Below are 26,006 nucleotides of genomic sequence, written 5' to 3' on the forward strand. Positions count from 1 at the left end.
TTAATTGCTGAGATGTAATCGTGAAATCATTGAACTAATTCGCACCACAGATTGAGAATTGTTTCCAATCGATTCGGACATTGTATTTCTGAAGATCAAACATTTATTTTATCTTGGAATCGAAGTTATAACCTTGTTTCATATTTTATATACGATTATTAGCTCATAAAGAAGTATCATCGAAATACGAAATTTGAAATCTCAATCAATATCAATGCTTTTATATTCTATCGACGCAGAATATACAAAGGAACAAGAACATAAGTTTGTCACTATGTGTAAATACGAGTTTCAACATGAATATTGTAGAAAAATTAGATCGACACATGCGATTTTCGTTAATTGCAGAGCTTCAATCGTGAAAACATTGAACTTACTCGTACCACAGCTTGAGAATTGTTTCCAATCGATTCGGACATTGTATCTCTGAAGATCAAACATCTATTTGATATTGGAATCGACGTTTTAACCTTGTTTCATATTTTATATATGATTATTAGCTCATAAAGAAGTATCATCGAAATACGAAATTTGAAATCTCAATCAATATCAATGCTATTATATTCTATCGACGCAGAATATACAATGGAACAAGATCATAAGTTTGTCACTATGTGTAAAAACGAGTTTCAACATGAATATTGTAGAAAAATGAGATCGACACATGCGAATTTCGTTAATTGCTGAGATGTAATCGTGAAATCATTGAACTAATTCGCACCACAGATTGAGAATTGTTTCCAATCGATTCGGACATTGTATTTCTGAAGATCAAACATCTATTTGATATTGGAATCGACGTTTTAACATTGTTTCTTATCGTATATACGTTTTTTCGTTCATAATGGCGTACCATCGAAATACGAAATAATGAAATCTCATTCAAATTCAATTAGTTTATATTCTGTCGACGCAGAATAAAGATTACAACAAGAATATATCTTCCTGACTGTGTGTAAATAGAAGTTTTAACATGAAAATTGTCGAAAAATGAGATCGACAAATGCGAATTTTGTTAAATGCTGAGATAAAATCGTGAACACATTGAAATTACTCGTACCACAGTTTCAGAAATGTTTCCAATCAATTCGGACATTGTATTTCTGAAGATCAAACATTTATTTTATCTTGGAATCGACGTTATAACCTTGTTTCATATTTTATATACGATTATTAGCTCATAAAGAAGTATCATCGAAATACGAAATTTGAAATCTCAATCAATATCAATGCTTTTACATTCTATCGACGCAGAATATACAAAGGAACAAGAACATAAGTTTGTCACTATGTGTAAATACGAGTTTCAACATGAATATTGTAGAAAAATGAGATCGACACATGCGAATTTCGTTAATTGCAGAGCTTCAATCGTGAAAACATTGAACTTACTCGTACCACAGCTTGAGAAATGTTTCCAATCGATTCGGACATTGTATTTCTGAAGATCATACATCCATTTTATCTTGGAATCGACGTTATAACCTTGTTTCATATGTTATATATGATTATTAGCTCATAAAGAAGTATCATCGAAATACGAAATTTGAAATCTCAATCTATATCAATGCTATTATATTCTATCGACGCAGAATATACAATGGAACAAGATCATAAGTTTGTCACTATGTGTAAAAACGAGTTTCAACATGAATATTGTAGAAAAATGAGATCGACACATGCGAATTTCGTTAATTGCTGAGATGTAATCGTGAAATCATTGAACTAATTCGTACCACAGCTTGAGAATTGATTCCAATCGATTCGGACATTGTATTTCTGAAGATCAAACATCTATTTGATATTGGAATCGACGTTTTAACATTGTTTCTTATCGTATATACATTTTTTCGTTCATAATGGCGTACCATCGAAATACGAAATAATGAAATCTCATTCAAATTCAATTAGTTTATATTCTGTCGACGCAGAATAAAGATTACAACAAGAATATATCTTCCTGACTGTGTGTAAATAGAAGTTTTAACATGAAAATTGTCGAAAAATGAGATCGACAATTGCGAATTTTGTTAAATGCTGAGATAAAATCGTGAACACATTGAAATTACTCGTACCACAGTTTCAGAAATGTTTCCAATCAATTCGGACATTGTATTTCTGAAGATCAAACATTTATTTTATCTTGGAATCGACGTTATAACCTTGTTTCATATTTTATATACGATTATTAGCTCATAAAGAAGTATCATCGAAATACGAAATTTGAAATCTCAATCAATATCAATGCTTTTACATTCTATCGACGCAGAATATACAAAGGAACAAGAACATAAGTTTGTCACTATGTGTAAATACGAGTTTCAACATGAATATTGTAGAAAAATGAGATCGACACATGCGAATTTCGTTAATTGCAGAGCTTCAATCGTGAAAACATTGAACTTACTCGTACCCCAGCTTGAGAAATGTTTCCAATCGATTCGGACATTGTATTTCTGAAGATCATACATCCATTTTATCTTGGAATCGATGTTATAACCTTGTTTCATATGTTATATATGATTATTAGCTCATAAAGAAGTATCATCGAAATACGAAATTTGAAATCTTAATCAATATCAATGCTTTTATATTCTATCGACTCAGAATATACAAATGAACAAGAACATAAGTTTGTCACTATGTGTAAATACGAGATTCAACATGAATATTGTAGAAAAATGAGATCGACACATGCGAATTTCGTTAATTGCTGAGATTTAATCGTGAAAGCATTGAACTAACTCGTACCACAGCTTGAGAATTGTTTCCAATCGATTCGGACATTGTATTTCTGAAGATCAAACATTTATTTTATCTTGGAATCGAAGTTATAACCTTGTTTCATATTTTATATACGATTATTAGCTCATAAAGAAGTATCATCGAAATACGAAATTTGAAATCTCAATCAATATCAATGCTTTTATATTCTATCGACGCAGAATATACAAAGGAACAAGAACATAAGTTTGTCACTATGTGTAAATACGAGTTTCAACATGAATATTGTAGAAAAATTAGATCGACACATGCGATTTTCGTTAATTGCAGAGCTTCAATCGTGAAAACATTGAACTTACTCGTACCACAGCTTGAGAATTGTTTCCAATCGATTCGGACATTGTATCTCTGAAGATCAAACATCTATTTGATATTGGAATCGACGTTTTAACCTTGTTTCATATGTTATATATGATTATTAGCTCATAAAGAAGTATCATCGAAATACGAAATTTGAAATCTCAATCAATATCAATGCTATTATATTCTATCGACGCAGAATATACAATGGAACAAGATCATAAGTTTGTCACTATGTGTAAAAACGAGTTTCAACATGAATATTGTAGAAAAATGAGATCGACACATGCGAATTTCGTTAATTGCTGAGATGTAATCGTGAAATCATTGAACTAATTCGCACCACAGATTGAGAATTGTTTCCAATCGATTCGGACATTGTATTTCTGAAGATCAAACATCTATTTGATATTGGAATCGACGTTTTAACATTGTTTCTTATCGTATATACGTTTTTTCGTTCATAATGGCGTACCATCGAAATACGAAATAATGAAATCTCATTCAAATTCAATTAGTTTATATTCTGTCGACGCAGAATAAAGATTACAACAAGAATATATCTTCCTGACTGTGTGTAAATAGAAGTTTTAACATGAAAATTGTCGAAAAATGAGATCGACAAATGCGAATTTTGTTAAATGCTGAGATAAAATCGTGAACACATTGAAATTACTCGTACCACAGTTTCAGAAATGTTTCCAATCAATTCGGACATTGTATTTCTGAAGATCAAACATTTATTTTATCTTGGAATCGACGTTATAACCTTGTTTCATATTTTATATACGATTATTAGCTCATAAAGAAGTATCATCGAAATACGAAATTTGAAATCTCAATCAATATCAATGCTTTTACATTCTATCGACGCAGAATATACAAAGGAACAAGAACATAAGTTTGTCACTATGTGTAAATACGAGTTTCAACATGAATATTGTAGAAAAATGAGATCGACACATGCGAATTTCGTTAATTGCAGAGCTTCAATCGTGAAAACATTGAACTTACTCGTACCCCAGCTTGAGAAATGTTTCCAATCGATTCGGACATTGTATTTCTGAAGATCATACATCCATTTTATCTTGGAATCGAAGTTATAACCTTGTTTCATATTTTATATACGATTATTAGCTCATAAAGAAGTATCATCGAAATACGAAATTTGAAATCTCAATCAATATCAATGCTTTTATATTCTATCGACGCAGAATATACAAAGGAACAAGAACATAAGTTTGTCACTATGTGTAAATACGAGTTTCAACATGAATATTGTAGAAAAATTAGATCGACACATGCGATTTTCGTTAATTGCAGAGCTTCAATCGTGAAAACATTGAACTTACTCGTACCACAGCTTGAGAATTGTTTCCAATCGATTCGGACATTGTATCTCTGAAGATCAAACATCTATTTGATATTGGAATCGACGTTTTAACCTTGTTTCTTATCGTATATACGTTTTTTCGTTCATAATGGCGTACCATCGAAATACGAAATAATGAAATCTCATTCAAATTCAATTAGTTTATATTCTGTCGACGCAGAATAAAGATTACAACAAGAATATATCTTCCTGAATGTGTGTAAATAGAAGTTTTAACATGAACATTGTCGAAAAATGAGATCGACAAATGCGAATTTTGTTAAATGCTGAGATAAAATCGTGAACACATTGAAATTACTCGTACCACAGTTTCAGAAATGTTTCCAATCAATTCGGACATTGTATTTCTGAAGATCAAACATTTATTTTATCTTGGAATCGAAGTTATAACCTTGTTTCATATTTTATATACGATTATTAGCTCATAAAGAAGTATCATCGAAATACGAAATTTTAAATCTCAATCAATATCAATGCTTTTATATTCTATCGACGCAGAATATACAAAGGAACAAGAACATAAGTTTGTCACTATGTGTAAATACGAGTTTCAACATGAATATTGTAGAAAAATGAGATCGACACATGCGAATTTCGTTAATTGCAGAGCTTCAATCGTGAAAACATTGAACTTACTCGTACCACAGCTTGAGAAATGTTTCCAATCGATTCGGACATTGTATTTCTGAAGATCATACATCCATTTTATCTTGGAATCGACGTTATAACCTTGTTTCATATGTTATATATGATTATTAGCTCATAAAGAAGTATCATCGAAATACGAAATTTGAAATCTCAATCTATATCAATGCTATTATATTCTATCGACGCAGAATATACAATGGAACAAGATCATAAGTTTGTCACTATGTGTAAAAACGAGTTTCAACATGAATATTGTAGAAAAATGAGATCGACACATGCGAATTTCGTTAATTGCTGAGATGTAATCGTGAAATCATTGAACTAATTCGTACCACAGCTTGAGAATTGATTCCAATCGATTCGGACATTGTATTTCTGAAGATCAAACATCTATTTGATATTGGAATCGACGTTTTAACATTGTTTCTTATCGTATATACATTTTTTCGTTCATAATGGCGTACCATCGAAATACGAAATAATGAAATCTCATTCAAATTCAATTAGTTTATATTCTGTCGACGCAGAATAAAGATTACAACAAGAATATATCTTCCTGACTGTGTGTAAATAGAAGTTTTAACATGAAAATTGTCGAAAAATGAGATCGACAATTGCGAATTTTGTTAAATGCTGAGATAAAATCGTGAACACATTGAAATTACTCGTACCACAGTTTCAGAAATGTTTCCAATCAATTCGGACATTGTATTTCTGAAGATCAAACATTTATTTTATCTTGGAATCGACGTTATAACCTTGTTTCATATTTTATATACGATTATTAGCTCATAAAGAAGTATCATCGAAATACGAAATTTGAAATCTCAATCAATATCAATGCTTTTACATTCTATCGACGCAGAATATACAAAGGAACAAGAACATAAGTTTGTCACTATGTGTAAATACGAGTTTCAACATGAATATTGTAGAAAAATGAGATCGACACATGCGAATTTCGTTAATTGCAGAGCTTCAATCGTGAAAACATTGAACTTACTCGTACCCCAGCTTGAGAAATGTTTCCAATCGATTCGGACATTGTATTTCTGAAGATCATACATCCATTTTATCTTGGAATCGATGTTATAACCTTGTTTCATATGTTATATATGATTATTAGCTCATAAAGAAGTATCATCGAAATACGAAATTTGAAATCTTAATCAATATCAATGCTTTTATATTCTATCGACTCAGAATATACAAAGGAACAAGAACATAAGTTTGTCACTATGTGTAAATACGAGATTCAACATGAATATTGTAGAAAAATGAGATCGACACATGCGAATTTCGTTAATTGCTGAGATTTAATCGTGAAAGCATTGAACTAACTCGTACCACAGCTTGAGAATTGTTTCCAATCGATTCGGACATTGTATTTCTGAAGATCAAACATTTATTTTATCTTGGAATCGAAGTTATAACCTTGTTTCATATTTTATATACGATTATTAGCTCATAAAGAAGTATCATCGAAATACGAAATTTGAAATCTCAATCAATATCAATGCTTTTATATTCTATCGACGCAGAATATACAAAGGAACAAGAACATAAGTTTGTCACTATGTGTAAATACGAGTTTCAACATGAATATTGTAGAAAAATTAGATCGACACATGCGATTTTCGTTAATTGCAGAGCTTCAATCGTGAAAACATTGAACTTACTCGTACCACAGCTTGAGAATTGTTTCCAATCGATTCGGACATTGTATCTCTGAAGATCAAACATCTATTTGATATTGGAATCGACGTTTTAACCTTGTTTCATATGTTATATATGATTATTAGCTCATAAAGAAGTATCATCGAAATACGAAATTTGAAATCTCAATCAATATCAATGCTATTATATTCTATCGACGCAGAATATACAATGGAACAAGATCATAAGTTTGTCACTATGTGTAAAAACGAGTTTCAACATGAATATTGTAGAAAAATGAGATCGACACATGCGAATTTCGTTAATTGCTGAGATGTAATCGTGAAATCATTGAACTAATTCGCACCACAGATTGAGAATTGTTTCCAATCGATTCGGACATTGTATTTCTGAAGATCAAACATCTATTTGATATTGGAATCGACGTTTTAACATTGTTTCTTATCGTATATACGTTTTTTCGTTCATAATGGCGTACCATCGAAATACGAAATAATGAAATCTCATTCAAATTCAATTAGTTTATATTCTGTCGACGCAGAATAAAGATTACAACAAGAATATATCTTCCTGACTGTGTGTAAATAGAAGTTTTAACATGAAAATTGTCGAAAAATGAGATCGACAAATGCGAATTTTGTTAAATGCTGAGATAAAATCGTGAACACATTGAAATTACTCGTACCACAGTTTCAGAAATGTTTCCAATCAATTCGGACATTGTATTTCTGAAGATCAAACATTTATTTTATCTTGGAATCGACGTTATAACCTTGTTTCATATTTTATATACGATTATTAGCTCAAAAAGAAGTATCATCGAAATACGAAATTTGAAATCTCAATCAATATCAATGCTTTTACATTCTATCGACGCAGAATATACAAAGGAACAAGAACATAAGTTTGTCACTATGTGTAAATACGAGTTTCAACATGAATATTGTAGAAAAATGAGATCGACACATGCGAATTTCGTTAATTGCAGAGCTTCAATCGTGAAAACATTGAACTTACTCGTACCCCAGCTTGAGAAATGTTTCCAATCGATTCGGACATTGTATTTCTGAAGATCATACATCCATTTTATCTTGGAATCGAAGTTATAACCTTGTTTCATATTTTATATACGATTATTAGCTCATAAAGAAGTATCATCGAAATACGAAATTTGAAATCTCAATCAATATCAATGCTTTTATATTCTATCGACGCAGAATATACAAAGGAACAAGAACATAAGTTTGTCACTATGTGTAAATACGAGTTTCAACATGAATATTGTAGAAAAATTAGATCGACACATGCGATTTTCGTTAATTGCAGAGCTTCAATCGTGAAAACATTGAACTTACTCGTACCACAGCTTGAGAATTGTTTCCAATCGATTCGGACATTGTATCTCTGAAGATCAAACATCTATTTGATATTGGAATCGACGTTTTAACCTTGTTTCTTATCGTATATACGTTTTTTCGTTCATAATGGCGTACCATCGAAATACGAAATAATGAAATCTCATTCAAATTCAATTAGTTTATATTCTGTCGACGCAGAATAAAGATTACAACAAGAATATATCTTCCTGAATGTGTGTAAATAGAAGTTTTAACATGAACATTGTCGAAAAATGAGATCGACAAATGCGAATTTTGTTAAATGCTGAGATAAAATCGTGAACACATTGAAATTACTCGTACCACAGTTTCAGAAATGTTTCCAATCAATTCGGACATTGTATTTCTGAAGATCAAACATTTATTTTATCTTGGAATCGACGTTATAACCTTGTTTCATATTTTATATACGATTATTAGCTCATAAAGAAGTATCATCGAAATACGAAATTTGAAATCTCAATCAATATCAATGCTTTTACATTCTATCGACGCAGAATATACAAAGGAACAAGAACATAAGTTTGTCACTATGTGTAAATACGAGTTTCAACATGAATATTGTAGAAAAATGAGATCGACACATGCGAATTTCGTTAATTGCAGAGCTTCAATCGTGAAAACATTGAACTTACTCGTACCCCAGCTTGAGAAATGTTTCCAATCGATTCGGACATTGTATTTCTGAAGATCATACATCCATTTTATCTTGGAATCGATGTTATAACCTTGTTTCATATGTTATATATGATTATTAGCTCATAAAGAAGTATCATCGAAATACGAAATTTGAAATCTTAATCAATATCAATGCTTTTATATTCTATCGACTCAGAATATACAAAGGAACAAGAACATAAGTTTGTCACTATGTGTAAATACGAGATTCAACATGAATATTGTAGAAAAATGAGATCGACACATGCGAATTTCGTTAATTGCTGAGATTTAATCGTGAAAGCATTGAACTAACTCGTACCACAGCTTGAGAATTGTTTCCAATCGATTCGGACATTGTATTTCTGAAGATCAAACATTTATTTTATCTTGGAATCGAAGTTATAACCTTGTTTCATATTTTATATACGATTATTAGCTCATAAAGAAGTATCATCGAAATACGAAATTTGAAATCTCAATCAATATCAATGCTTTTATATTCTATCGACGCAGAATATACAAAGGAACAAGAACATAAGTTTGTCACTATGTGTAAATACGAGTTTCAACATGAATATTGTAGAAAAATTAGATCGACACATGCGATTTTCGTTAATTGCAGAGCTTCAATCGTGAAAACATTGAACTCACTCGTACCACAGCTTGAGAATTGTTTCCAATCGATTCGGACATTGTATCTCTGAAGATCAAACATCTATTTGATATTGGAATCGACGTTTTAACCTTGTTTCATATGTTATATATGATTATTAGCTCATAAAGAAGTATCATCGAAATACGAAATTTGAAATCTCAATCAATATCAATGCTATTATATTCTATCGACGCAGAATATACAATGGAACAAGATCATAAGTTTGTCACTATGTGTAAAAACGAGTTTCAACATGAATATTGTAGAAAAATGAGATCGACACATGCGAATTTCGTTAATTGCTGAGATGTAATCGTGAAATCATTGAACTAATTCGCACCACAGATTGAGAATTGTTTCCAATCGATTCGGACATTGTATTTCTGAAGATCAAACATCTATTTGATATTGGAATCGACGTTTTAACATTGTTTCTTATCGTATATACGTTTTTTCGTTCATAATGGCGTACCATCGAAATACGAAATAATGAAATCTCATTCAAATTCAATTAGTTTATATTCTGTCGACGCAGAATAAAGATTACAACAAGAATATATCTTCCTGACTGTGTGTAAATAGAAGTTTTAACATGAAAATTGTCGAAAAATGAGATCGACAAATGCGAATTTTGTTAAATGCTGAGATAAAATCGTGAACACATTGAAATTACTCGTACCACAGTTTCAGAAATGTTTCCAATCAATTCGGACATTGTATTTCTGAAGATCAAACATTTATTTTATCTTGGAATCGACGTTATAACCTTGTTTCATATTTTATATACGATTATTAGCTCAAAAAGAAGTATCATCGAAATACGAAATTTGAAATCTCAATCAATATCAATGCTTTTACATTCTATCGACGCAGAATATACAAAGGAACAAGAACATAAGTTTGTCACTATGTGTAAATACGAGTTTCAACATGAATATTGTAGAAAAATGAGATCGACACATGCGAATTTCGTTAATTGCAGAGCTTCAATCGTGAAAACATTGAACTTACTCGTACCCCAGCTTGAGAAATGTTTCCAATCGATTCGGACATTGTATTTCTGAAGATCATACATCCATTTTATCTTGGAATCGACGTTATAACCTTGTTTCATATGTTATATATGATTATTAGCTCATAAAGAAGTATCATCGAAATACGAAATTTGAAATCTCAATCTATATCAATGCTATTATATTCTATCGACGCAGAATATACAATGGAACAAGATCATAAGTTTGTCACTATGTGTAAAAACGAGTTTCAACATGAATATTGTAGAAAAATGAGATCGACACATGCGAATTTCGTTAATTGCTGAGATGTAATCGTGAAATCATTGAACTAATTCGTACCACAGCTTGAGAATTGATTCCAATCGATTCGGACATTGTATTTCTGAAGATCAAACATCTATTTGATATTGGAATCGACGTTTTAACATTGTTTCTTATCGTATATACATTTTTTCGTTCATAATGGCGTACCATCGAAATACGAAATAATGAAATCTCATTCAAATTCAATTAGTTTATATTCTGTCGACGCAGAATAAAGATTACAACAAGAATATATCTTCCTGACTGTGTGTAAATAGAAGTTTTAACATGAAAATTGTCGAAAAATGAGATCGACAAATGCGAATTTTGTTAAATGCTGAGATAAAATCGTGAACACATTGAAATTACTCGTACCACAGTTTCAGAAATGTTTCCAATCAATTCGGACATTGTATTTCTGAAGATCAAACATTTATTTTATCTTGGAATCGACGTTATAACCTTGTTTCATATTTTATATACGATTATTAGCTCATAAAGAAGTATCATCGAAATACGAAATTTGAAATCTCAATCAATATCAATGCTTTTACATTCTATCGACGCAGAATATACAAAGGAACAAGAACATAAGTTTGTCACTATGTGTAAATACGAGTTTCAACATGAATATTGTAGAAAAATGAGATCGACACATGCGAATTTCGTTAATTGCAGAGCTTCAATCGTGAAAACATTGAACTTACTCGTACCACAGCTTGAGAAATGTTTCCAATCGATTCGGACATTGTATTTCTGAAGATCATACATCCATTTTATCTTGGAATCGACGTTATAACCTTGTTTCATATGTTATATATGATTATTAGCTCATAAAGAAGTATCATCGAAATACGAAATTTGAAATCTCAATCTATATCAATGCTATTATATTCTATCGACGCAGAATATACAATGGAACAAGATCATAAGTTTGTCACTATGTGTAAAAACGAGTTTCAACATGAATATTGTAGAAAAATGAGATCGACACATGCGAATTTCGTTAATTGCTGAGATGTAATCGTGAAATCATTGAACTAATTCGTACCACAGCTTGAGAATTGATTCCAATCGATTCGGACATTGTATTTCTGAAGATCAAACATCTATTTGATATTGGAATCGACGTTTTAACATTGTTTCTTATCGTATATACATTTTTTCGTTCATAATGGCGTACCATCGAAATACGAAATAATGAAATCTCATTCAAATTCAATTAGTTTATATTCTGTCGACGCAGAATAAAGATTACAACAAGAATATATCTTCCTGACTGTGTGTAAATAGAAGTTTTAACATGAAAATTGTCGAAAAATGAGATCGACAATTGCGAATTTTGTTAAATGCTGAGATAAAATCGTGAACACATTGAAATTACTCGTACCACAGTTTCAGAAATGTTTCCAATCAATTCGGACATTGTATTTCTGAAGATCAAACATTTATTTTATCTTGGAATCGACGTTATAACCTTGTTTCATATTTTATATACGATTATTAGCTCATAAAGAAGTATCATCGAAATACGAAATTTGAAATCTCAATCAATATCAATGCTTTTACATTCTATCGACGCAGAATATACAAAGGAACAAGAACATAAGTTTGTCACTATGTGTAAATACGAGTTTCAACATGAATATTGTAGAAAAATGAGATCGACACATGCGAATTTCGTTAATTGCAGAGCTTCAATCGTGAAAACATTGAACTTACTCGTACCCCAGCTTGAGAAATGTTTCCAATCGATTCGGACATTGTATTTCTGAAGATCATACATCCATTTTATCTTGGAATCGATGTTATAACCTTGTTTCATATGTTATATATGATTATTAGCTCATAAAGAAGTATCATCGAAATACGAAATTTGAAATCTTAATCAATATCAATGCTTTTATATTCTATCGACTCAGAATATACAAAGGAACAAGAACATAAGTTTGTCACTATGTGTAAATACGAGATTCAACATGAATATTGTAGAAAAATGAGATCGACACATGCGAATTTCGTTAATTGCTGAGATTTAATCGTGAAAGCATTTAACTAACTCGTACCACAGCTTGAGAATTGTTTCCAATCGATTCGGACATTGTATTTCTGAAGATCAAACATTTATTTTATCTTGGAATCGAAGTTATAACCTTGTTTCATATTTTATATACGATTATTAGCTCATAAAGAAGTATCATCGAAATACGAAATTTGAAATCTCAATCAATATCAATGCTTTTATATTCTATCGACGCAGAATATACAAAGGAACAAGAACATAAGTTTGTCACTATGTGTAAATACGAGTTTCAACATGAATATTGTAGAAAAATTAGATCGACACATGCGATTTTCGTTAATTGCAGAGCTTCAATCGTGAAAACATTGAACTTACTCGTACCACAGCTTGAGAATTGTTTCCAATCGATTCGGACATTGTATCTCTGAAGATCAAACATCTATTTGATATTGGAATCGACGTTTTAACCTTGTTTCATATGTTATATATGATTATTAGCTCATAAAGAAGTATCATCGAAATACGAAATTTGAAATCTCAATCAATATCAATGCTATTATATTCTATCGACGCAGAATATACAATGGAACAAGATCATAAGTTTGTCACTATGTGTAAAAACGAGTTTCAACATGAATATTGTAGAAAAATGAGATCGACACATGCGAATTTCGTTAATTGCTGAGATGTAATCGTGAAATCATTGAACTAATTCGCACCACAGATTGAGAATTGTTTCCAATCGATTCGGACATTGTATTTCTGAAGATCAAACATCTATTTGATATTGGAATCGACGTTTTAACATTGTTTCTTATCGTATATACGTTTTTTCGTTCATAATGGCGTACCATCGAAATACGAAATAATGAAATCTCATTCAAATTCAATTAGTTTATATTCTGTCGACGCAGAATAAAGATTACAACAAGAATATATCTTCCTGACTGTGTGTAAATAGAAGTTTTAACATGAAAATTGTCGAAAAATGAGATCGACAAATGCGAATTTTGTTAAATGCTGAGATAAAATCGTGAACACATTGAAATTACTCGTACCACAGTTTCAGAAATGTTTCCAATCAATTCGGACATTGTATTTCTGAAGATCAAACATTTATTTTATCTTGGAATCGACGTTATAACCTTGTTTCATATTTTATATACGATTATTAGCTCAAAAAGAAGTATCATCGAAATACGAAATTTGAAATCTCAATCAATATCAATGCTTTTACATTCTATCGACGCAGAATATACAAAGGAACAAGAACATAAGTTTGTCACTATGTGTAAATACGAGTTTCAACATGAATATTGTAGAAAAATGAGATCGACACATGCGAATTTCGTTAATTGCAGAGCTTCAATCGTGAAAACATTGAACTTACTCGTACCCCAGCTTGAGAAATGTTTCCAATCGATTCGGACATTGTATTTCTGAAGATCATACATCCATTTTATCTTGGAATCGAAGTTATAACCTTGTTTCATATTTTATATACGATTATTAGCTCATAAAGAAGTATCATCGAAATACGAAATTTGAAATCTCAATCAATATCAATGCTTTTATATTCTATCGACGCAGAATATACAAAGGAACAAGAACATAAGTTTGTCACTATGTGTAAATACGAGTTTCAACATGAATATTGTAGAAAAATTAGATCGACACATGCGATTTTCGTTAATTGCAGAGCTTCAATCGTGAAAACATTGAACTTACTCGTACCACAGCTTGAGAATTGTTTCCAATCGATTCGGACATTGTATCTCTGAAGATCAAACATCTATTTGATATTGGAATCGACGTTTTAACCTTGTTTCTTATCGTATATACGTTTTTTCGTTCATAATGGCGTACCATCGAAATACGAAATAATGAAATCTCATTCAAATTCAATTAGTTTATATTCTGTCGACGCAGAATAAAGATTACAACAAGAATATATCTTCCTGAATGTGTGTAAATAGAAGTTTTAACATGAACATTGTCGAAAAATGAGATCGACAAATGCGAATTTTGTTAAATGCTGAGATAAAATCGTGAACACATTGAAATTACTCGTACCACAGTTTCAGAAATGTTTCCAATCAATTCGGACATTGTATTTCTGAAGATCAAACATTTATTTTATCTTGGAATCGACGTTATAACCTTGTTTCATATTTTATATACGATTATTAGCTCATAAAGAAGTATCATCGAAATACGAAATTTGAAATCTCAATCAATATCAATGCTTTTACATTCTATCGACGCAGAATATACAAAGGAACAAGAACATAAGTTTGTCACTATGTGTAAATACGAGTTTCAACATGAATATTGTAGAAAAATGAGATCGACACATGCGAATTTCGTTAATTGCAGAGCTTCAATCGTGAAAACATTGAACTTACTCGTACCCCAGCTTGAGAAATGTTTCCAATCGATTCGGACATTGTATTTCTGAAGATCATACATCCATTTTATCTTGGAATCGATGTTATAACCTTGTTTCATATGTTATATATGATTATTAGCTCATAAAGAAGTATCATCGAAATACGAAATTTGAAATCTCAATCAATATCAATGCTTTTATATTCTATCGACGCAGAATATACAAAGGAACAAGAACATAAGTTTGTCACTATGTGTAAATACGAGATTCAACATGAATATTGTAGAAAAATGAGATCGACACATGCGAATTTCGTTAATTGCTGAGATTTAATCGTGAAAGCATTGAACTAACTCGTACCACAGCTTGAGAATTGTTTCCAATCGATTCGGACATTGTATTTCTGAAGATCAAACATTTATTTTATCTTGGAATCGAAGTTATAACCTTGTTTCATATTTTATATACGATTATTAGCTCATAAAGAAGTATCATCGAAATACGAAATTTGAAATCTCAATCAATATCAATGCTTTTATATTCTATCGACGCAGAATATACAAAGGAACAAGAACATAAGTTTGTCACTATGTGTAAATACGAGTTTCAACATGAATATTGTAGAAAAATTAGATCGACACATGCGATTTTCGTTAATTGCAGAGCTTCAATCGTGAAAACATTGAACTTACTCGTACCACAGCTTGAGAATTGTTTCCAATCGATTCGGACATTGTATCTCTGAAGATCAAACATCTATTTGATATTGGAATCGACGTTTTAACCTTGTTTCATATGTTATATATGATTATTAGCTCATAAAGAAGTATCATCGAAATACGAAATTTGAAATCTCAATCAATATCAATGCTATTATATTCTATCGACGCAGAATATACAATGGAACAAGATCATAAGTTTGTCACTATGTGTAAAAACGAGTTTCAACATGAATATTGTAGAAAAATGAGATCGACACATGCGAATTTCGTTAATTGCTGAGATGTAATCGTGAAATCATTGAACTAATTCGCACCACAGATTGAGAATTGTTTCCAATCGATTCGGACATTGTATTTCTGAAGATCAAACATCTATTTGATATTGGAATCGACGTTTTAACATTGTTTCTTATCGTATATACGTTTTTTCGTTCATAATGGCGTACCATCGAAATACGAAATAATGAAATCTCATTCAAATTCAATTAGTTTATATTCTGTCGACGCAGAATAAAGATTACAACAAGAATATATCTTCCTGACTGTGTGTAAATAGAAGTTTTAACATGAAAATTGTCGAAAAATGAGATCGACAAATGCGAATTTTGTTAAATGCTGAGATAAAATCGTGAACACATTGAAATTACTCGTACCACAGTTTCAGAAATGTTTCCAATCAATTCGGACATTGTATTTCTGAAGATCAAACATTTATTTTATCTTGGAATCGACGTTATAACCTTGTTTCATATTTTATATACGATTATTAGCTCAAAAAGAAGTATCATCGAAATACGAAATTTGAAATCTCAATCAATATCAATGCTTTTACATTCTATCGACGCAGAATATACAAAGGAACAAGAACATAAGTTTGTCACTATGTGTAAATACGAGTTTCAACATGAATATTGTAGAAAAATGAGATCGACACATGCGAATTTCGTTAATTGCAGAGCTTCAATCGTGAAAACATTGAACTTACTCGTACCCCAGCTTGAGAAATGTTTCCAATCGATTCGGACATTGTATTTCTGAAGATCATACATCCATTTTATCTTGGAATCGAAGTTATAACCTTGTTTCATATTTTATATACGATTATTAGCTCATAAAGAAGTATCATCGAAATACGAAATTTGAAATCTCAATCAATATCAATGCTTTTATATTCTATCGACGCAGAATATACAAAGGAACAAGAACATAAGTTTGTCACTATGTGTAAATACGAGTTTCAACATGAATATTGTAGAAAAATTAGATCGACACATGCGATTTTCGTTAATTGCAGAGCTTCAATCGTGAAAACATTGAACTTACTCGTACCACAGCTTGAGAATTGTTTCCAATCGATTCGGACATTGTATCTCTGAAGATCAAACATCTATTTGATATTGGAATCGACGTTTTAACCTTGTTTCTTATCGTATATACGTTTTTTCGTTCATAATGGCGTACCATCGAAATACGAAATAATGAAATCTCATTCAAATTCAATTAGTTTATATTCTGTCGACGCAGAATAAAGATTACAACAAGAATATATCTTCCTGAATGTGTGTAAATAGAAGTTTTAACATGAACATTGTCGAAAAATGAGATCGACAAATGCGAATTTTGTTAAATGCTGAGATAAAATCGTGAACACATTGAAATTACTCGTACCACAGTTTCAGAAATGTTTCCAATCAATTCGGACATTGTATTTCTGAAGATCAAACATTTATTTTATCTTGGAATCGAAGTTATAACCTTGTTTCATATTTTATATACGATTATTAGCTCATAAAGAAGTATCATCGAAATACGAAATTTTAAATCTCAATCAATATCAATGCTTTTATATTCTATCGACGCAGAATATACAAAGGAACAAGAACATAAGTTTGTCACTATGTGTAAATACGAGTTTCAACATGAATATTGTAGAAAAATGAGATCGACACATGCGAATTTCGTTAATTGCAGAGCTTCAATCGTGAAAACATTGAACTTACTCGTACCACAGCTTGAGAAATGTTTCCAATCGATTCGGACATTGTATTTCTGAAGATCATACATCCATTTTATCTTGGAATCGACGTTATAACCTTGTTTCATATGTTATATATGATTATTAGCTCATAAAGAAGTATCATCGAAATACGAAATTTGAAATCTCAATCTATATCAATGCTATTATATTCTATCGACGCAGAATATACAATGGAACAAGATCATAAGTTTGTCACTATGTGTAAAAACGAGTTTCAACATGAATATTGTAGAAAAATGAGATCGACACATGCGAATTTCGTTAATTGCTGAGATGTAATCGTGAAATCATTGAACTAATTCGTACCACAGCTTGAGAATTGATTCCAATCGATTCGGACATTGTATTTCTGAAGATCAAACATCTATTTGATATTGGAATCGACGTTTTAACATTGTTTCTTATCGTATATACATTTTTTCGTTCATAATGGCGTACCATCGAAATACGAAATAATGAAATCTCATTCAAATTCAATTAGTTTATATTCTGTCGACGCAGAATAAAGATTACAACAAGAATATATCTTCCTGACTGTGTGTAAATAGAAGTTTTAACATGAAAATTGTCGAAAAATGAGATCGACAATTGCGAATTTTGTTAAATGCTGAGATAAAATCGTGAACACATTGAAATTACTCGTACCACAGTTTCAGAAATGTTTCCAATCAATTCGGACATTGTATTTCTGAAGATCAAACATTTATTTTATCTTGGAATCGACGTTATAACCTTGTTTCATATTTTATATACGATTATTAGCTCATAAAGAAGTATCATCGAAATACGAAATTTGAAATCTCAATCAATATCAATGCTTTTACATTCTATCGACGCAGAATATACAAAGGAACAAGAACATAAGTTTGTCACTATGTGTAAAAACGAGTTTCAACATGAATATTGTAGAAAAATGAGATCGACACATGCGAATTTCGTTAATTGCTGAGATGTAATCGTGAAATCATTGAACTAATTCGTACCACAGCTTGAGAATTGTTTCCAATCGATTCGGACATTGTATTTCTGAAGATCAAACATCTATTTGATATTGGAATCGACGTTTTAACCTTGTTTCTTATCGTATATACGTTTTTTCGTTCATAATGGCGTACCATCGAAATACGAAATAATGAAATCTCATTCAAATTCAATTAGTTTATATTCTGTCGACGCAGAATAAAGATTACAACAAGAATATATCTTCCTGACTGTGTGTAAATAGAAGTTTTAACATGAAAATTGTCGAAAAATGAGATCGACAAATGCGAATTTTGTTAAATGCTGAGATAAAATCGTGAACACATTGAAATTACTCGTACCACAGCTTCAGAAATGTTTCCAATCAATTCGGACATTGTATTTCTGAAGATCAAACATTTATTTTATCTTGGAATCGAAGTTATAACCTTGTTTCATATGTTATATATGATTATTAGCTCATAAAGAAGTATCATCGAAATACGAAATTTGAAATCTCAATCAATATCAATGCTATTATATTCTATCGAAGCAGAATATACAATGGAACAAGATCATAAGTTTGTCACTATGTGTAAAAACGAGTTTCAACATGAATATTGTAGAAAAATGAGATCGACACATGCGAATTTCGTTAATTGCTGAGATGTAATCGTGAAATCATTGAACTAATTCGTACCACAGCTTGAGAATTGATTCCAATCGATTCGGACATTGTATTTCTGAAGATCAAACATCTATTTGATATTGGAATCGACGTTTTAACCTTGTTTCTTATCGTATATACGTTTTTTCGTTCATAATGGCGTACCATCGAAATACGAAATAATGAAATCTCATTCAAATTCAATTAGTTTATATTCTGTCGACGCAGAATAAAGATTACAACAAGAATATATCTTCCTGACTGTGTGTAAATAGAAGTTTTAACATGAAAATTGTCGAAAAATGAGATCGACAAATGCGAATTTTGTTAAATGCTGAGATAAAATCGTGAACACATTGAAATTACTCGTACCACAGCTTCAGAAATGTTTCCAATCAATTCGGACATTGTATTTCTGAAGATCAAACATTTATTTTATCTTGGAATCGAAGTTATAACCTTGTTTCATATTTTATATACGATTATTAGCTCATAAAGAAGTTTCATCGAAATACGAAATTTGAAATCTCAATCAATATCAATGCTTTTATATTCTATCGACGCAGAATATACAAAGAAACAAGAACATAAGTTTGTCACTATGTGTAAATACGAGTTTCAACATGAATATTGTAGAAAAATTAGATCGACACATGCGAATTTCGTTAATTGCAGAGCTTCAATCGTGAAAACATTGAACTTACTCGTACCACAGCTTGAGAATTGTTTCCAATCGATTCGGACATTGTATCTCTGAAGATCAAACATCTATTTGATATTGGAATCGACGTTTTAACCTTGTTTCTTTTCGTATATACGTTTTTTCGTTCATAATGGCGTACCATCGAAATACGAAATAATGAAATCTCATTCAAATTCAATTAGTTTATATTCTGTCGACGCAGAATAAAGATTACAACAAGAATATATCTTCCTGACTGTGTGTAAATAGAAGTTTTAACATGAAAATTGTCGAAAAATGAGATCGACAAATGCGAATTTTGTTAAATGCTGAGATAAAATCGTGAACACATTGAAATTACTCGTACCACAGTTTCAGAAATGTTTCCAATCAATTCGGACATTGTATTTCTGAAGATCAAACATTTATTTTATCTTGGAATCGAAGTTATAACCTTGTTTCATATTTTATATACGATTATTAGCTCATAAAGAAGTATCATCGAAATACGAAATTTGAAATCTCAATCAATATCAATGCTTTTATATTCTATCGACGCAGAATATACAAAGGAACAAGAACATAAGTTTGTCACTATGTGTAAATACGAGTTTCAACATGAATATTGTAGAAAAATGAGATCGACACATGCGAATTTCGTTAATTGCAGAGCTTCAATCGTGAAAACATTGAACTTACTCGTACCACAGCTTGAGAAATGTTTCCAATCGATTCGGACATTGTATTTCTGAAGATCATACATCCATTTTATCTTGGAATCGACGTTATAACCTTGTTTCATATGTTATATATGATTATTAGCTCATAAAGAAGTATCATCGAAATACGAAATTTGAAATCTCAATCAATATCAATGCTATTATATTCTATCGACGCAGAATATACAATGGAACAAGATCATAAGTTTGTCACTATGTGTAAAAACGAGTTTCAACATGAATATTGTAGAAAAATGAGATCGACACATGCGAATTTCGTTAATTGCTGAGATGTAATCGTGAAATCATTGAACTAATTCGTACCACAGCTTGAGAATTGTTTCCAATCGATTCGGACATTGTATTTCTGAAGATCAAACATCTATTTGATATTGGAATCGACGTTTTAACGTTGTTTCTTATCGTATATACGTTTTTTCGTTCATAATGGCGTACCATCGAAATACGAAATAATGAAATCTCATTCAAATTCAATTAGTTTATATTCTGTCGACGCAGAATAAAGATTACAACAAGAATATATCTTCCTGACTGTGTGTAAATAGAAGTTTTAACATGAAAATTGTCGAAAAATGAGATCGACAAATGCGAATTTTGTTAAATGCTGAGATAAAATCGTGAACACATTGAAATTACTCGTACCACAGCTTCAGAAATGTTTCCAATCAATTCGGACATTGTATTTCTGAAGATCAAACATTTATTTTATCTTGGAATCGAAGTTATAACCTTGTTTCATATTTTATATACGATTATTAGCTCATAAAGAAGTTTCATCGAAATACGAAATTTGAAATCTCAATCAATATCAATGCTTTTATATTCTATCGACGCAGAATATACAAAGGAACAAGAACATAAGTTTGTCACTATGTGTAAATACGAGTTTCAACATGAATATTGTAGAAAAATTAGATCGATACATGCGAATTTCGTTAATTGCAGAGCTTCAATCGTGAAAACATTGAACTTACTCGTACCACAGCTTGAGAAATGTTTCCAATCGATTCGGACATTGTATCTCTGAAGATCAAACATCTATTTGATATTGGAATCGACGTTTTAACCTTGTTTCTTATCGTATATACGTTTTTTCGTTCATAATGGCGTACCATCGAAATACGAAATAATGAAATCTCATTCAAATTCAATTAGTTTATATTCTGTCGACGCAGAATAAAGATTACAACAAGAATATATCTTCCTGACTGTGTGTAAATAGAAGTTTTAACATGAAAATTGTCGAAAAATGAGATCGACAAATGCGAATTTTGTTAAATGCTGAGATAAAATCGTGAACACATTGAAATTACTCGTACCACAGTTTCAGAAATGTTTCCAATCAATTCGGACATTGTATTTCTGAAGATCAAACATTTATTTTATCTTGGAATCGAAGTTATAACCTTGTTTCATATTTTATATACGATTATTAGCTCATAAAGAAGTATCATCGAAATACGAAATTTGAAATCTCAATCAATATCAATGCTTTTATATTCTATCGACGCAGAATATACAAAGGAACAAGAACATAAGTTTGTCACTATGTGTAAATACGAGTTTCAACATGAATATTGTAGAAAAATGAGATCGACACATGCGAATTTCGTTAATTGCAGAGCTTCAATCGTGAAAACATTGAACTTACTCGTACCACAGCTTGAGAAATGTTTCCAATCGATTCGGACATTGTATTTCTGAAGATCATACATCCATTTTATCTTGGAATCGACGTTATAACCTTGTTTCATATGTTATATATGATTATTAGCTCATAAAGAAGTATCATCGAAATACGAAATTTGAAATCTCAATCAATATCAATGCTATTATATTCTATCGACGCAGAATATACAATGGAACAAGATCATAAGTTTGTCACTATGTGTAAAAACGAGTTTCAACATGAATATTGTAGAAAAATGAGATCGACACATGCGAATTTCGCTAATTGCTGAGATGTAATCGTGAAACCATTGAACTAATTCGTACCACAGCTTGAGAATTGTTTCCAATCGATTCGGACATAGTATTTCTGAAGATCAAACATCTATTTGATATTGGAATCGACGTTTTAACATTGTTTCTTATCGTATATACGTTTTTTCGTTCATAATGGCGTACCATCGAAATACGAAATAATGAAATCTCATTCAAATTCAATTAGTTTATATTCTGTCGACGCAGAATAAAGATTACAACAAGAATATATCTTCCTGACTGTGTGTAAATAGAAGTTTTAACATGAAAATTGTCGAAAAATGAGATCGACAAATGCGAATTTTGTTAAATGCTGAGATAAAATCGTGAACACATTGAAATTACTCGTACCACAGCTTCAGAAATGTTTCCAATCAATTCGGACATTGTATTTCTGAAGATCAAACATTTATTTTATCTTGGAATCGAAGTTATAACCTTGTTTCATATTTTATATACGATTATTAGCTCATAAAGAATTATCATCGAAATACGAAATTTGAAATCTCAATCAATATCAATGCTTTTATATTCTATCGACGCAGAATATACAAAGGAACAAGAACATAAGTTTGTCACTATGTGTAAATACGAGTTTCAACATGAATATTGTAGAAAAATGAGATCGACACATGCGAATTTCGTTAATTGCAGAGCTTCAATCGTGAAAACATTGAACTTACTCGTACCACAGCTTGAGAAATGTTTCCAATCGATTCGGACATTGTATTTCTGAAGATCATACATCCATTTTATCTTGGAATCGACGTTATAACCTTGTTTCATATGTTATATATGATTATTAGCTCATAAAGAAGTATCATCGAAATACGAAATTTGAAATCTCAATCAATATCAATGCTATTATATTCTATCGACGCAGAATATACAATGGAACAAGATCATAAGTTTGTCACTATGTGTAAATACGAGTTTCAACATGAATATTGTAGAAAAATGAGATCGACACATGCGAATTTCGTTAATTGCTGAGATTTAATCGTGAAAGCATTTAACTAACTCGTACCACAGCTTGAGAATTGTTTCCAATCGATTCGGACATTGTATTTCTGAAGATCAAACATCTATTTGATATTAGAATCGACGTTTTAACCTTGTTTCTTATCGTATATACGTTTTTTCGTTCATAATGGCGTACCATCGAAATACGAAATAATGAAATCTCATTCAAATTCAATTAGTTTATATTCTATCGACGCAGAATAAAGATTACAACAAGAATATATCTTCCTGACTGTGTGTAAATAGAAGTTTTAACATGAAAATTGTCGAAAAATGAGATCGACAAATGCGAATTTTGTTAAATGCTGAGATAAAATCGTGAACACATTGAAATTACTCGTACCACAGTTTCAGAAATGTTTCCAATCAATTCGGACATTGTATTTCTGAAGATCAAACATTTATTTTATCTTGGAATCGACGTTATAACCTTGTTTCATATGTTATATATGATTATTAGCTCATAAAGAAGTATCATCGAAATACGAAATTTCAAATCTCAATCAATATCAATGCTATTATATTCTATCGACGCAGAATATACAATGGAACAAGATCATAAGTTTGTCACTATGTGTAAAAACGAGTTTCAACATGAATATTGTAGAAAAATGAGATCGACACATGCGAATTTCGTTAATTGCTGAGATGTAATCGTGAAATCATTGAACTAATTCGTACCACAGCTTGAGAATTGTTTCCAATCGATTCGGACATTGTATTTCTGAAGATCAAACATCTATTTGATATTGGAATCGACGTTTTAACATTGTTTCGTATCGTATATACGTTTTTTCGTTCATAATGGCGTACCATCGAAATACGAAATAATGAAATCTCATTCAAATTCAATTAGTTTATATTCTGTCGACGCAGAATAAAGATTACAACAAGAATATATCTTCCTGACTGTGTGTAAATAGAAGTTTTAACATGAAAATTGTCGAAAAATGAGATCGACAAATGCGAATTTTGTTAAATGCTGAGATAAAATCGTGAACACATTGAAATTACTCGTACCACAGCTTCAGAAATGTTTCCAATCAATTCGGACATTGTATTTCTGAAGATCAAACATTTATTTTATCTTGGAATCGAAGTTATAACCTTGTTTCATATTTTATATACGATTATTAGCTCATAAAGAATTATCATCGAAATACGAAATTTGAAATCTCAATCAATATCAATGCTTTTATATTCTATCGACGCAGAATATACAAAGGAACAAGAACATAAGTTTGTCACTATGTGTAAATACGAGTTTCAACATGAATATTGTAGAAAAATGAGATCGACACATGCGAATTTCGTTAATTGCAGAGCTTCAATCGTGAAAACATTGAACTTACTCGTACCACAGCTTGAGAAATGTTTCCAATCGATTCGGACATTGTATCTCTGAAGATCAAACATCTATTTGATATTGGAATCGACGTTTTAACCTTGTTTCTTATCGTATATACGTTTTTTCGTTCATAATGGCGTACCATCGAAATACGAAATAATGAAATCTCATTCAAATTCAATTAGTTTATATTCTGTCGACGCAGAATAAAGATTACAACAAGAATATATCTTCCTGACTGTGTGTAAATAGAAGTTTTAACATGAAAATTGTCGAAAAATGAGATCGACAAATGCGAATTTTGTTAAATGCTGAGATAAAATCGTGAACACATTGAAATTACTCGTACCACAGTTTCAGAAATGTTTCCAATCAATTCGGACATTGTATTTCTGAAGATCAAACATTTATTTTATCTTGGAATCGACGTTATAACCTTGTTTCATATGTTATATATGATTATTAGCTCATAAAGAAGTATCATCGAAATACGAAATTTGAAATCTCAATCAATATCAATGCTTTTATATTCTATCGACGCAGAATATACAAAGGAACAAGAACATAAGTTTGTCACTATGTGTAAATACGAGTTTCA

The sequence above is a fragment of the Vespa crabro genome, chromosome 1 (genome assembly GCF_910589235.1).
Source record: "Vespa crabro chromosome 1, iyVesCrab1.2, whole genome shotgun sequence".
Lineage (NCBI taxonomy): Eukaryota > Metazoa > Arthropoda > Insecta > Hymenoptera > Vespidae > Vespa > Vespa crabro.